This window comes from Oncorhynchus tshawytscha, linkage group LG16 (assembly GCF_018296145.1).
Source record: "Oncorhynchus tshawytscha isolate Ot180627B linkage group LG16, Otsh_v2.0, whole genome shotgun sequence".
Lineage (NCBI taxonomy): Eukaryota > Metazoa > Chordata > Actinopteri > Salmoniformes > Salmonidae > Oncorhynchus > Oncorhynchus tshawytscha.
Genome location: NC_056444.1, coordinates 88,625,982 through 88,639,617, shown reverse-complemented (window position 1 = coordinate 88,639,617; position 13,636 = coordinate 88,625,982). Strand labels below are relative to the sequence as shown.

General features: G+C 44.4%; 1 pseudogene; it reads right to left on the bottom strand.

Annotated features, from left to right (window-relative positions):
* LOC112236628 overlaps positions 1 to 13,636 on the bottom strand; it is a 157,352-nt pseudogene that overhangs the window by 71,991 nt on the left and 71,725 nt on the right.

The following is a 13,636-nucleotide window of genomic DNA, read 5'->3' as shown; positions in this document are numbered from 1 at the left end:
AGGACTCTTAGACATAGTGGGAGTAGATGTATTGGTAGGTTAGGACTCTTAGACATAGTGGGAGTAGATGTATTGGTAGGTTAGGACTCTTAGACATAGTGGGAGTAGATGTATTGGTAGGTTAGGACTCTTAGACATAGTGGGAGTAGATGTATTGGTAGGTTAGGACTCTTAGACATAGTGGGAGTAGATGTATTTGTAGGCTAGGATGTAGACATAGTGGGAGTAGATGTATTGGTAGGTTAGGACTCTTAGACATAGTGGGAGTAGATGTATTGGTAGGTTAGGACTCTTAGACATAGTGGGAGTAGATGTATTGGTAGGTTAGGATGTAGACATAGTGGGAGTAGATGTATTGGTAGGTTAGGACTCTTAGACATAGTGGGAGTAGATGTATTGGTAGGTTAGGATGTAGACATAGTGGGAGTAGATGTATTGGTAGGTTAGGACTTAGACATAGTGGGAGTAGATGTATTGGTAGGTTAGGACTCTTAGACATAGTGGGAGTAGATGTATTGGTAGGTTAGGACTCTTAGACATAGTGGGAGTAGATGTATTGGTAGGTTAGGACTCTTAGACATAGTGGGAGTAGATGTATTGGTAGGTTAGGACTCTTAGACATAGTGGGAGTAGATGTATTGGTAGGTTAGGACTCTTAGACATAGTGGGAGTAGATGTATTGGTAGGTTAGGATGTAGACATAGTGGGAGTAGATGTATTGGTAGGTTAGGACTCTTAGACATAGTGGGAGTAGATGTATTGGTAGGTTAGGACTCTTAGACATAGTGGGAGTAGATGTATTGGTAGGTTAGGATGTAGACATAGTGGGAGTAGATGTATTGGTAGGTTAGGACTCTTAGACATAGTGGGAGTAGATGTATTGGTAGGTTAGGACTCTTAGACATAGTGGGAGTAGATGTATTGGTAGGTTAGGACTCTTAGACATAGTGGGAGTAGATGTATTGGTAGGTTAGGATGTAGACATAGTGGGAGTAGATGTATTGGTAGGTTAGGACTCTTAGACATAGTGGGAGTAGATGTATTGGTAGGTTAGGACTCTTAGACATAGTGGGAGTAGCTGTATTGGTAGGTTAGGACTCTTAGACATAGTGGGAGTAGATGTATTGGTAGGTTAGGACTCTTAGACATAGTGGGAGTAGATGTATTGGTAGGTTAGGACTCTTAGACATAGTGGGAGTAGATGTATTGGTAGGTTAGGACTCTTAGACATAGTGGGAGTAGATGTATTGGTAGGTTAGGACTCTTAGACATAGTGGGAGTAGCTGTATTGGTAGGTTAGGACTCTTAGACATAGTGGGAGTAGATGTATTGGTAGGTTAGGACTCTTAGACATAGTGGGAGTAGATGTATTGGTAGGTTAGGACTCTTAGACGTAGTGGGAGTAGCTGTATTGGTAGGTTAGGACTCTTAGACATAGTGGGAGTAGATGTATTGGTAGGTTAGGACTCTTAGACATAGTGGGAGTAGATGTATTGGTAGGTTAGGACTCTTAGACATAGTGGGAGTAGATGTATTGGTAGGTTAGGACTCTTAGACATAGTGGGAGTAGATGTATTGGTAGGTTAGGACTCTTAGACATAGTGGGAGTAGATGTATTGGTAGGTTAGGATGTAGACATAGTGGGAGTAGATGTATTGGTAGGTTAGGACTCTTAGACATAGTGGGAGTAGATGTTTGTTGACAGGACTCACAGTGATCTGCACAGCAAGCGGCCCCAATCCTGCATCCTTGACGTCGATGGTGAACTCGACAGGCAGAGAGGCGGGCACTCCAGTGGTGTTGAGACCGGGACCGCTGGCGTGCACCTTACTGGCATCATGGGTAGGCAACACCTGCACCGTGTAGGGACTAGGGGGGTGCAGTGTCAAAACTGTGTTTGTGTGTTTATTGGTATGAGTGTGTTGCCTCTGTATGTGTTGCCTGTGTATATGAGTGTTGCCTTTGTGTGTGTGTGTGTGTGTGTGTGTGTGTGTGTGTGTGTGTGTGTGTGTGTGTGTGTGTGTTACCTTGTGTGTGTGTGTTACCTATGTGTGTGTGTGTGTGTGTTACCTATGTGTGTGTGTGTGTGTTACCTATGTGTGTGTGTGGTACCTATGCGTGTGTGTGTGTGTTACCTATGCGTGTGTTACCTATGTGTGTGTGTGTAACCTATGTGTGTTTGTGCGTGTTACCTATGTGTGTGTGTGTGTTGCCTATGTCTGTGTTACCTATGTGCGTGTATGTGTGTGTTACCTATGTGTGTGTGTGCGTTACCTATATGTGTGTGTGTGTGTGTTACCTACGTGTGTGTGTGTTACCTATGTGTGTGTGTGTTACCTATGTGTCTGTGTGTGTTACCTATGTGTGTGTTTGTGTGTGTGTGTTACTTATGTGTGTGTGTGTGTGTTACCTATGTGTGTGTGTGTGTTACCTATGTGTGTGTGTGTGTTACCCATGTGTGTGTGTTACCTATGTGTGTGTGTGTTACCTATGTGTGTGTTTGTGTGTTACCTATGTGTGTGTGTGTGTGTTACCTATGTGTGTGTGTGTTACCTATGTGTGTGTGTGTGTGTGTGTGTTACCTATGTGTGTGTGTTACCTATATGTGTGTGTGTGTTACCTATGTGTGTGTGTGTGTGTTACTTATGTGTGTGTGTGTTTGTGTTACCTATGTGTGTGTGTTACCTATATGTGTGTGTGTTACCTGCTTGGGATCTCTTGGTCAGCAAACAGTACATTGATAGAGTAAGGTCCCTCTCTGGTCGGGATGTAGTTCAATGTGTGAGTCTGGTCTCCATTGTCCACTAACTCTGCGGTCTCCACTACACCTACACACCACACACACACCACACACCACACACACACACACACACACACACACACACACACACACACACACACACACACACACACACACACACACACATACACACACGCACCAAAAACATCAAAACACACACACACATACTAAATGTACTCACTCAGACACACAAGAGAGAGACCCACCAGAGTTCTACACATGAACCAAAGGTAAATCAAATAGATGGCCCTTATAGACACACCTTTGGGTCCTTGTACTCTGACTTGAAGAGGGGCGACTCCTGCTTTAGAGGTGTCCACGGAGAAAGCCTGTGGAATGTTGGCACGCACGTTGGTTCCAAGCCCCTCCCCCATGCACTTAACCTTAGAATTGTCCACCGTGTTGCTGACGGGCACCTGGAAGGGACTGCCTAAAGACGGAGAGAGAGAGAGAGAGAGAGAGAGAGAGAGAGAGAGAGAGAGAGAGAGAGAGAGAGAGGGGGAAAGAGAGAGAGAGAGGGAGAGAGAGAGAGAGAGAGGGGGAGGGAGAGAGAGAGAGAGAGAGAGAGAGGGAGGGAGAGGGAGAGAGAGAGAGATGAAGGGAGAGAGAGAGGGGAGAGAGAGAGATGAAAGGAGAGAGAGAGAGGGGGGGAGAGATGAAAGGAGAGAGAGGCGAGAGAGGGGGAGAGAGATGAAAGGAGAAAGAGGGGGAGAGAAAGAGAGAGAGAGAGAGAGAGAGAGAGAGAGGGGGAGAGAGAGAGATGAAGGAAGAGAGTGAGGGGGAGAGAGAGAGATGAAAGGAGAGAGAGGGGGAGAGAGAGAGAGAGAGAGGGAGAGAGAGAGATGAAGGAAGAGAGAGAGGGGGAGAGAGAGAGATGAAAGGAGAGAGAGGGGGAGAGAGAGAGAGAGAGAGGGAGAGAGAGATGAAGGGAGAGAGAGCGAGGGAGAGAGATGGGGAGTGAAGAGAAAGATCAGGAGATTACTTTGTTATAAACTGGTGAGGAAAGAGATTGGGGGGGTAATAAATTGTGGCTTTGTGTATACTGTACCAGTTCTTTATTATCCCATGTTGGGTACTTCACTAGCTATCTTTACAGACTGGAAACTTCACTAGCTATCTTTACAGACTGGAAACTTCACTGGCTATCTTTACAGACTGGAAACTTCACTAGCTATCTTAACAGACTGGAAACTTCACTAGCTATCTTTACAGACTGGAAACTTCACTAGCTATCTTTACAGATTGGGTACTTCAATAGCTATCTTTACAGATTGGAAACTTCACTAGTTACCTCCACAATTTAGAGGCAGCGACACAATTTAGAGGCACAATACACATGTACCAGTGCGTGTATCTGTGAGTGTGTGTGTATTCGTACCAGCGATGGGCTGTCCTCCATAGGTGATGTTGAGGTTATATGTTCCAGCCTCGTAGGGAATGTACTCTACACTGCAGCTACCATCTTTGTTGTCGGTGCAGGACATCTTAGCCTCCGACGGGCCGTCGACTCCCAGACCCAGACCACCTGTACCCGCACCACTACGGTGAGAGAGAGACAGAGCGAGATAGGGAGGGAAAGAGAGAGAGAGAATCTAAAATCCATGTACACAAACAACGAGTGTGGCGTTAAGTGGCAAAAAACATACACATTTCTTTCCACATGGCCGTGGGGTGAGACAGGGATGCAGCTTAAGCACCACCCTCTTCAACATATATATATATATATATATATATATATATATATCAACGAACTGGCGATGGCACTAGAACAGTCTGCAGCACTGGGCTTCCCTTACTAGAAGTCAAACATCTAAGGTTTGCTGATGACCAAGGAGGGCACCTAGATCTGCTGCACAGACTCTGTCAGACCTGGGCCCAGACAGTAAATCTCAATAAGACCAAAATAATGGTGTTCCAAAAAAGGTCCAGTTGGACCACAAATACGAATTCCATCTAGACACCATTGACCTAGAGCACAGAAACAAAACGATACATACCTCGGCCTAAACATCAGCGCCACAGGTAACTTCCACAAAGCTGTGAACGATCTGAGAGACAAGGCAAGAAGGGCCTTCCATGCCATCAAAAGGAACATACAAACCGACATACCAAATAGGATCTGGCTAGAAAACTTGAATCACTTAAAGACCCCATTGCCCCTTACCCACGAATTATCAAAATCAATAAAAGACACATAAAATTCTACAACCAGCGATTCCCAAACCTTCCATGACAAAGCAATCACCTAAAGAGAGATAAACCTGGAGAAGAGTCCCCTAAGCAAGTTGGTCCTGGGGCTCTGTTCACAAACACAAACAGACCCCACAGAGCCCCAGGACAGCAGCACAATTAGACCCAACCAAATCATGAGAAAACAAAAAGATAATTACTTGACACATTGGAAAGAATTAACAAAAAAACAGAGCAAACTAGAATGCTATTTGGCCCTACACAGAGAGTACACAGCGGCAGAATACCTGACCACTGTGACTGACCCAAACTTAAGGAAGTCTTTGATGATGTACAGACTCAGTGAGCGTAGCCTTGCTATTGAGAAAGGCCGCCGTAGGCAGACATGGCTCTCAAGAGAGGACAGGCTATGTGCTCACTGCCCATAAAATGAGGTGGAAACTGAGCTGCACTTCCTAACCTCCTGCCAAATGTATGATCACATATTTCCCTCAGATTACACAGACACACATTCAAAAACAAATTCAAAAACAAATCCAAATTTGATAAACTCCCAGATCTACTGGGTGAAATACCACAGTGTTGCATCACAGCAGCCAGATGTGTGACCTGTTGCCACATGAAAAGGGCAACCAGTGAAGAACAAACACCATTGTAAATACAACCCATATTTATGTTTATTTATTTTCCCTTTTGTACTTTAACCATTTACACATCGTTACAACACTGTACATGTACATAATATGACATTTGTAATGATTATATTCATTTGGAACTTTTGTGAGTGTAATGTTTACTGTACATTTATTGTTTATTTCACTTTTGTTTATTATCTACTTAATTTGCTTTGGCAATGTAAACATATGTTTCCCATGCCAATAAAGCCCCCAATAAATTGATTTGAGAGAGAAAGAGAGAGAGAGAGAGAGGATGGGGGTGGGGGAGGTCATCGTTCTGTAACACAGGCTAGATGGTCTCCTGAAGCTGTGTGTCTGGGTGTTAGAGAGAGAGGAGGAGGGGGGGGGGAGGTCATCGTTCTGTAACACAGGCTAGATGATCTCCTGAAGCTGTGTGTCTGGGTGTTAGAGAGAGAGAGGAGGGGGTGGGGAGGTCATTGTTCTGTAACACAGGCTAGATGGTCTCCTGAAGCTGTGTGTCTGGGTGTTAGAGAGAGAGAGGAGGGGGTGGGGGAGGTCATCATTCTGTAACACAGGCTAGATGGTCTCCTGAAGCTGTGTGTCTGGGTGTTAGAGAGAGAGAGGAGGGGGTGGGGGAGGTCATCATTCTGTAACACAGGCTAGATGGTCTCCTGAAGCTGTGTGTCTGGGTGTTAGAGAGAGAGAGGAGGGGGTGGGGGAGGTCATCGTTCCGTAACACAGGCTAGATGGTCTCCTGAAGCTGTGTGTCTGGGTGTTAGAGAGAGAGAGGAGGGGGGGGGGAGGTCATCGTTCTGTAACACAGGCTAGATGGTCTCCTGAAGCTGTGTGTCTGGGTGTTAGAGAGAGAGAGGAGGGGGGGGGGGGGAGGTCATCGTTCTGTAACACAGGCTAGATGGTCTCCTGAAGCTGTGTGTCTGGGTGTTAGAGAGAGAGAGGAGGGGGTGGGGGAGGTCATCGTTCTGTAACACAGGCTAGATGGTCTCCTGAAGCTGTGTGTCTGGGTGTTAGAGAGAGAGAGGAGGGGGTGGGGGAGGTCATCATTCTGTAACACAGGCTAGATGGTCTCCTGAAGCTGTGTGTCTGGGTGTTAGAGAGAGAGAGGAGGGGGGGGGGGGGAGGTCATCGTTCTGTAACACAGGCTAGATGGTCTCCTGAAGCTGTGTGTCTGGGTGTTAGAGAGAGAGAGGAGGGGGGTGGGGGAGGTCATCGTTCTGTAACACAGGCTAGATGGTCTCCTGAAGCTGTGTGTCTGGGTGTTAGTCCCTCTGGATAACAGCGTTTGCTAAATGACTCAAATGTGTGTCGTACCGGGTCTCCACTGTGAATGTATTGGCTTTGTTGGTGATGCCTCTGTCTAGGCCGGGTCCATGCACACGTACACGCCCCGGGTCACACCCCTCCGTCACGCCAACATGGAACGGACTGTTGGGTACTGGTGTCTCATCGTACGCCACATCTACAATGTGGGGACCTGGACAGAACAGAGTTATCATATAGAGTTATCATATAGATCACCTCTACAATGTGGGGACCTGGACAGAACAGAGTTATCATATAGAGTTATCATATAGATCACCTCTACAATGTGGGGACCTGGACAGAACAGAGCTATCATATAGAGTTATCATATAGATCACCTCTACAATGTGGGGACCTGGACAGAACAGAGTTATCATATAGAGTTATCATATAGATCACCTCTACAATGTGGGGACCTGGACAGAACAGAGCTATCATATAGAGTTATCATATAGATCACCTCTACAATGTGGGGACCTGGACAGAACAGAGTTATCATATAGAGTTATCATATAGATCACCTCTACAATGTGGGGACCTGGACAGAACAGAGTTATCATATAGAGTTATCATATAGATCACCTCTACACTTTTTCCACATTTTGTTAAGTTTCATTCTTATTCTAAAATGGATTAAATTGTTTCCCTTATCAACGTACACACAATACCCCATAATGACATCACAAGACCCCATAATGACATCACAATACTCCATAACGACATCACAATACCCCATAATGACATCACAAGACCCCATAATGACATCACAATACTCCATAACGACATCACTGTACCCCATAATAACATCACAATACCCCATAATGACATCACAAGACCCCATAATGACATCACAATACTCCATAACGACATCACAATACCCCATAATGACATCACAAGACCCCATAATGACATCACAATACTCCATAACGACATCACTGTACCCCATAATAACATCACAATACCCCATAATGACATCACAGTACCCCATACTGACATCACAATAATCCAGAACGACATCACAATACCCCATAACGACATCACAATACCCCATAATGACATCACAATACCCCATACTGACATCACAATAGCCCATAATGACATCACAATTCCCCATAATGACATCACAATACCCCATAATGACATCACAATACCCCATAATGACATTACAATACCCCATAATGACATCACAATACACCATAATGACATCACAATACCCCATACTGACATCACAATAATCCAGAACGACATCCCAATACCCCATACTGACATCACAATACCCCATAATGACATTACAATACCCCATACTGACATCACAATACCCCATACTGACATCACAATACTCCATAACGACATCACAATACCCCATAACGACAAATTTAGCAAATGTATTATTTTATTTATATCACATTTCCATACGTTTTCAGACCCTTTACTCAGTACTCTGTTGAACAGCATTTACATCCTGGAATCTTCTTGGGTATGACGCTCGATGCTTGGCACACCTTAATTTGGGGAGTTTCTCCCATTCTTCTCTACTAGATAGTGGACTAGGTAGTGTACTAGGTAGTGTACTAACTCAACTTCTGGGACCTAGACCTAGTAGGGAGTGTACTAGGTAGTCGACTAGGTAGTGAACTAGGTTGTGGACTAGGTTGTGTACTAGGTTGTGTACTAGGTAGTAGTCTAGGTAGTGGACTAGGTAGTGAACTAGGTAGTGGACTAGATTGTGTACTAGGTAGTAGACTAGGTAGTGGACTAGGTAGTGTACTAGGTAGTGTACTAGGTAGCGGACAAGGTTGTGTACTAGGTAGTGGACAAGTAGTGTACTAGGTAGTGGACTGGGTTGTTGACTAACTCACCCTCTTGGTAGGGAGTGTACTAGGTAGTTGACTAACTCACCCTCTTGGTAGGGAGTGTTCTAGGTAGTTGACTAACTCACCCTCTTGGTAGGGAGTGTACTAGGTAGTTGACTAACTCACCCTCTTGATAGGGAGTGTAGTAGGTAGTTGACTAACTCACCCTCTTGGTAGGGAGTGTACTAGGTAGTTGACTAACTCACCCTCTTGGTAGGGAGTGTACTAGGTAGTTGACTAACTCACCCTCTTGGTAGGGAGTGTACTAGGTAGTTGACTAACTCACCCTCTTGGTAAGGAGTATACTAGGTAGTTGACTAACTCACCCTCTTGGTAGGGAGTGTAGTAGGTAGTTGACTAACTCACCCTCTTGGTAGGGAGTGTACTAGGTAGTTGACTAACTCACCCTCTTGGTAGGGAGTGTACTAGGTAGTTGACTAACTCACCCTCTTGGTAGGTAGTGTACTAGGTAGTTGACTAACTCACCCTCTTGGTAGGGAGTGTACTAGGTAGTTGACTAACTCACCCTCTTGGTAGGGAGTGTACTAGATAGTTGACTAACTCACCCTCTTGGTAGGGAGTGTACTAGGTAGTTGACTAACTCACCCTCTTGGTAGGGAGTGTACTAGGTAGTTGACTAACTCACCCTCTTGGTAGGGTGTGTACTCTACGCTGTACGTTCCGTCACAGTGGTCGGTGATGACAGCTTCAGTAACGGCTCCAGATGGGTTCTGGATGACTGTCTTGATGTGCTTCCCTCCCATCTGGGTCAGGGGCCGCGCGTCTACCGTGAAGTCTGTGGTTGCCTCGCGGAACACACCTAGAACACACAGCACACCCTTAGAACATGCCTAGAATACAGAACACATACTTAGAACACACCTAGGGCCCAGAACACACCTAGGGCCCAGAACACACCTAGGGCCCAGAACACACCTAGGGCCCAGAACACACCTATGGCCCAGAACACACCTAGGGCCCAGAACACACCTATGGCCCAGAACACACCTATGGCCCAGAACACACCTAGGGCCCAGAACACACCTAGGGCCCAGAACACACCTAGGGCCCAGAACACACCTAGGGCCCAGAACACACCTAGGGCCCAGAACACACCTAGGGCCCAGAACACACCTAGGGCCCAGAACACACCTAGGGCCCAGAACACACCTAGGGCCCAGAACACACTAAGAAATACAAATATATGCCATTTAATTGGGGTGTAATGGTTCACCAAACCCACAGTTCAGTACGAATTGCGATTTTGGGGTCACAGTCCGTTCTGTTTTGGTACTTTGGTATTTAAGAAAATCCAAAGTATTGGTATATGATCATGATCATAAAAAACCATCAGGAATAACAACACGTTGAATTTACCTCAATGAAAACACATGCTCATCAACAACACCACCAGAGTGAAAAGCTATGCTCATCAACAACACCACCAGAGTGAAAAGCTATGCTCATCAACAACACCAGAGTGAAAAGCTATGCTCATCAACAACACCAGAGTGAAAAGCTATGCTCATCAACAACACCAGAGTGAAAAGCTATGCTCATCAACAACACCAGAGTGAAAAGCTATGCTCATCAACAACACCAGAGTGAAAAGCTATGCTCATCAACAACACCAGAGTGAAAAGCTATGCTCATCAACAACACCACCAGAGTAAAAAGCTATGCTTACTCAACAACACCACCAGAGTAAAAAGCTATGCTTACTCAACAACACCACCAGAGTAAAAAGCTATGCTTACTCATCAACAACACCAGAGTGAAAAGCTATGCTCATCAACAACACCACCAGAGTAAAAAGCTATGCTTACTCATCAACACCACCAGAGTAAAAAGCTATGCTTACTCATCAACACCACCAGAGTAAAAAGCTATGCTTACTCATCAACAACACCACCAGAGTAAAAAGCTATGCTTACTCATCAACAACACCACCAGAGTAAAAAGCTATGCTTACTCATCAACAACACCAGAGTAAAAAGCTATGCTTACTCATCAACAACACCACCAGAGTAAAAAGCTATGCTTACTCATCAACAACACCAGAGTAAAAAGCTATGCTTACTCATCAACAACACCAGAGTAAAAAGCTATGCTTACTCATCAACAACACCAGAGTAAAAAGCTATGCTTACTCATCAACACCACCAGAGTAAAAAGCTATGCTTACTCATCAACACCACCAGAGTAAAAAGCTATGCTTACTCATCAACAACACCACCAGAGTAAAAAGCTATGCTTACTCATCAACACCACCAGAGTAAAAAGCTATGCTTACTCATCAACAACACCAGAGTAAAAAGCTATGCTTACTCATCAACACCACCAGAGTAAAAAGCTATGCTTACTCATCAACAACACCAGAGTAAAAAGCTATGCTTACTCATCAACAACACCAGAGTAAAAAGCTATGCTTACTCATCAACAACACCACCAGAGTAAAAAGCTATGCTTACTCATCAACAACACCACCAGAGTAAAAAGCTATGCTTACTCATCAACACCACCAGAGTAAAAAGCTATGCTTACTCATCAACAACACCACCAGAGTAAAAAGCTATGCTTACTCATCAACAACACCAGAGTAAAAAGCTATGCTCACTCATCAACACCACCAGAGTAAAAAGCTATGCTTACTCATCAACACCACCAGAGGAAAGTTGCGTGTGAAATCAACATCTCAACATGGCTCAGACATTGTATAGGCCTGTGCTATAAAGTTTTCTTACAAAGACCAAAATCTGTAAACTTGTGTGTCTCTCATAAAGGGGGCGTGTCTGTAGTAGGTACTTCTATTTCCCCACTCCGGGGTGATGTGATGGGCTGTTAAATACCGTTAAAGTCAGAAGTTTACAAACTAGTTTTAATGACTCCAACCTAAGTGTTTCAACCACACCACTCATCTGTACAAACAATAGTATGCAAGTATAAACATCATGGGACCACGCAGGCGTCATACCGCTCAGGAATGAGACGCGTTCTGTCTCCTAGAGATGAACGTACTTTGGTGCGAAAAGTGCAAATCAATCCCAGAACAACAGCAAGGACCTTGTGAAGATGCTGGAGGAAACAGGTACGAAAGTATCTATATCCACAGTCCTATAGTCCTATATGGATATAACCTGAAAGGCAGCTCAGCAAGGAAGAAACCACTGATCCAAAACCACCATAAAAAAAAACAGACTACTGTTTGCAACTGCACATGGGGACAAAGATCAAACTTTTTGGAGAAATGTCCTGTGGTCTGATAAAAAAAAACAATAGAACTGTTAGGCCATAATTACCATCATTTTGTTTGGAGGAAAAAGGGGGAGGCTTGCAAGCCGAAGAACACCATCCCAACTGTGAAACATGGGGGTGGCAGAATCATGTTGTGGGGGTGCTTTGCTGCAGGAGGGACTGGTGCACTTCACAAAATAGATGGCATCATGAGGAAGGAAAATGATGTGGATATATTGAAGCAACATCTCAAGACATCAGTCAGGAAGTTAAAGATTGGTCTCAAATGGGTCTTCCAAATGGACAATGACCCCAAGCATAATTCCAAAGTTGTGGCAAAATGGCTTAAGGACAACAAAGTCAAGGTGTTGGAGTGGCCATCAAAAAGCCCTGACCTCAATCCTATATAAAATTTGTGGGCAGAACTGAAAAAGCGTGTGTAAGCAAGGAGGCCTACAAACCTGACTCAGTTACACCAGCTCTGTCAGGAGGAATGGGCCAAAATTCACCCAACTTATTGTGGGAAGTTTGTGGAAGGCTACCTGTAATGTTTGACCCAAGTTAAACAATGTAAAGGCAATGCTACCAAATACTAATTGAGTGTATGTAAACTTCTGACCCACTGGGAATGTGATGAATGAAATGAAAGCTGAAATAAATCATTCTCTCTACTATTATTCTGACATTTCACATTCTTAAAATAAAGTGATGATCCTAACTGACCTAAGACAGGGAATTTTTACTTGGATTAAATGTCAGGAATGATGAAAAACTGAGGTTAAATGTATTTGGCTAAGGTGTATGTAAACTTCCGAACTTCAACTGTAGCCTGGAGGTCCAGCCATCGTAAACGCAACAAAGTGCATTTGCCAATTTATTGACAACTTCAGCTTTCGTTTGCACTACCTGTTTAATGAAATGAGTGCAAGAAGGGGAAGTTCGTAATGTGGCTCGAGTTCTTTCATGATGTACTAAAAACCTTTATTCTTCTCAACAACTATAAACATACCTATCACTGTTGTAATTTCTCTGGCCAGGTCAGAATCAGCTGAGAAGGGCTGCTTGAATGCAGAGGTTGCAAGTTGTGTTGTTGTTTTATTCGGTCTTTTATTCGGTCTTTATTCGGTCTTGATCCGATGGTAGGAATACTGGTGTAATGTTGGCGTAAATGTGTCAACATGTTCGAGGTGTTGGCAGCTGCATATTCTCATTGAGCATGGAGACATACTCTTTCTGTTCATTGCCGTTGTATTCTACTGGGAAGCGAAACATTTCCCAAACTGGAGATTTATACGATGATGGTTTATCCACCCCACCACTCGCCATTGTACAGAACTAGTTCCCGGCTGCACTTCACAAAAGGATAGATTGAAAAGGTAGGAATGGCCGTGTGGTGACAACAATATCTCCCTCAACGTGATCAAGACAAAGGAGATGTTGGTGGACTACAGGAAAAGGAGGATCGAGCACACCCAGGAGGTTGAGAGCTTCAAGTTCCTTGGTGTCCACATCACCAAACAAACTAACATGGTCCAAGCACACCAAGACAGTCATGAAGAGGGCACGACAAAACTTATTCCCCCTCAGGAGGCTGAAAATAT